Genomic DNA, 2,963 nt, shown 5'->3' with positions numbered 1-2,963 from the left:
AGGCACCAAGCAGTGCCAACAGCAGCAGCTCGCAATCACCCAGGAGATAGTCTTTTAGCCCGAGGCTCTGGGCTTAGGCCACCTGAGTCATTCAAATTCAGACTTCTTCGAAAGTTAATAAACCTTTGTGACTTGTTTTCTTTGCTTATAGGTGATGGCAAGGCCTCAACCTCAGAGGGCACTTGCTTATTAAGTGGGCTCCTCAATATCAGTGAGTATCCGGCCTGGAGTGTAATAGACACCCAGCCATGCTTAGTTCTGGAGACTTGCTTTCAGCAGTCAGAAACTGCCTGTGACTGGAACTGGGGATCAAGGTTAGGAGTGCTGTTTGTTTTGTAAATGTACAAGAGAAGACATAACAGTATAGCCCAGACTGAACCTAAGAGTCTAGTGAATAATTCAAAAGAAACAAGTAGCTGGGCATGAAGGCTCATGCTTGCAAAATCTAATATTTGTTAGACTGAGGCAAGAGGATGGCTATGGGCTCTGGGACTAGCCTGGGCTACATACTAAGTTCCAGGTCAACATGGGCTAAAGAGAAAGAATCTGCCTCAAAAAATTAATCAAGGGACAGGCCAGTCATGGTGGCACATTCCCTTTTTTTTTTTTTTTTTTTTTTTTTTTTTGATTTTTGAGACAGGGTTTCTCTGTATTGTTTTGGAGGCTGTTCTGGAACTTACTCTGTAGACCAGGCTGGCCTCGAACTCACAGAGATCCACCTGCCTCTGCCTCCCGAGTGCTGGGATTAAAGGCCTGCACCACCAACGCCCGACTGGCACATTATTTTAACCCCAGCAATTGGGAGGTAGATTTGAGACCAGCCTGATCTACATAGTGGGTTCCAGGCCAGTCAAGACTGTGAACTGAAATCCGCTTTAAAAAAGAAGTTAAATGAATAACAAATAAATAGAAATTGCTACAGGAGTGTGCTATGAGGGTGGGCATGAGCAGCCTTTGATGGCTGATGTTGCTGGGAACGTAGAGACCGAGCTCGCCTCAGAGAGGGCTAAGTCGAAATGCCCAAGGACCAGGAACTGGGGCTGAGGGAGGGAGGGAGGAACCCAGACATGGGGATGCATGTGACATCCCGAAAGAGCAAGCAGAATTGTAGGTAGTGATGCAGAAGGGCTAGCAAAGAGCCTCTCTGTCCACCTCAGATCCAGGACATCAGGTTCCTATACGATCAATATTGCTATAGGACAGCTTTGAGCCTGACCTGGTCAAAGTGCACAAGTCACACCAAGAATGGCCAAGTTGTCCCACATTTATGGAGTTGACTTTTTAGCTAGAACAGTTGAGTAGATAATAATAGACACTCCAAGGCCTCTCTCCATTTCATGAGAAGATAGCAGATCAGCGTTATGGAAAAATCACTCAGAGGTAGTAAGGGGACTGGGAAGTCTTCAAACAGGAAAGGTGAACAAGAAAACATTCATCAAGCTTCAGGGAGCACAACAAATGGATAGTATTAAACACTGGTTTCTTCACACACACACACCCGCCACGTTCCAAGGGGGATACCCTGAGATACACAATTGTCCTGCTGAGCAAAAGGGAGGAGCACACAGGGATACAAATTGGAATGCCCAGCAAGAGCTGAATTGCTCTGTACAGACATGTGCGGAGGACAATCATGGTGATGAGGACCAGGAGGCTGAGAGAGACTGGGGACAGGGCAGGAGACAAGGTCGTCTGCATGAAATGGGATTTTTGAAGCAAGAGATATTAAAAGGGGATTGTATACTTAAAGAGTGTGTGTGTGTGTGTGTGTGTTTACATTGGTCATACATGTTTGGGGTGGATGTGCAGTGTGGAGGTGCATCTGGAGGCCAGATGTTGATGTCAATGATCTTCCTTTTCAATCATTCTCCACCTTTTATAATGAGGTAGGGTTTCATATTTGAACCCAGAGCTCAGGAAATTAGCTAGTCTAGTTAGCCAACCTCCTCTGGGGAGTCCTTGTTTTCACCTAGTGTGTGTGTGTGTGTGTGTGTGTGTGTGTGTGTAGTTTGGTTGGTTGGTTGGTTTGGTTTTTGATATTTTGAGAGGTCATTTGGTTGGTTGAGAGGTTGTCTCACTGTGTGGCTTTGGCAGCACAGGAACTCTGTAGACAAGGGTGGCTTTGAACCCACAAATGGCCACCTATCTCTGCCTCTCAAGTGTTGCGACTGAAGGTGTGCTCTACCACAGCTGTCCTCCACATACTAAGATTACAGATCAGTCCAAGAAGCTTTAACAGGGTGCTAGGGACCCAAACTCTGGCCTCAATAGTTGTGTGACACATCCTTTTTATCCACCGAGCCATCTCCCCAGCCCCTGACCATTTAGTCAGCATACAAATGGTGTGTTTCACTGTGACGTTTTCTCACACACATATCAGTACTATACTTTGTTCTTACTGGCCGTGTCCATTTGCTTCCTCAGCCCTCTCTCCCATCTTGCTGCACACCATGAAACGTTCCCACATTTGCATGCAATCCTTGCACAGGGACCATGCCGATCTTCTCCGTATCCTTCCAGTTTTTAGCATCTGTGCAGCTGACAGTGAGGACTGAAGGGGATTTTTCGAGTGCTTGCCTCTGTAACCCCCTCAGCCACGCTACTCAGGAAAGCCTGATCAAACCGTACCAATACGTAGATGAATTTTGTGAGGAGGGTGTGTGCTCCATGTAGCGAAAACAGCTATGGATGAGGACAGAGCTCCTTCAGTGCCGTCACAAAGTAACCCGTCTGGTGAGGTGTGCAGATCAGAAAGCTGGAAACGAGTGAGCCACGACAGTGAGGAGGATAGCGCCCAGTTTTGAAGTGTGACCCCTGTTATTAGAGGGGACAAGAGCAAGGAAAGATGAGGAGCCAATGTTGAGTCACAACCTCAAAGCCTGGGGTCTTTACCTTCACCTCTGACACTTGACCCTGTTTGGGCTTGGTTCCTGCGATGGTTTAGTCTTTTCATCTCAACTTCC

At 46.9% G+C, this 2,963-nt stretch overlaps 1 non-coding gene across 1 annotated transcript; it reads right to left on the bottom strand.

Moving 5' to 3' along the window:
* Positions 1-2,443: 2,443 nt before the first annotated feature.
* On the bottom strand, positions 2,444-2,545 carry LOC121137327. The gene has a single exon (XR_005874582.1). It is a non-coding gene; the product is annotated as a U6 spliceosomal RNA (small nuclear RNA).
* Between the last annotated feature and the right edge of the window lie 418 nt (positions 2,546-2,963).

This window comes from Mesocricetus auratus, unplaced genomic scaffold (assembly GCF_017639785.1).
Source record: "Mesocricetus auratus isolate SY011 unplaced genomic scaffold, BCM_Maur_2.0 Super-Scaffold_100676, whole genome shotgun sequence".
Classification (NCBI taxonomy): Eukaryota; Metazoa; Chordata; class Mammalia; order Rodentia; family Cricetidae; genus Mesocricetus; species Mesocricetus auratus.
This window is presented reverse-complemented; position numbering and strand designations above follow the sequence as displayed.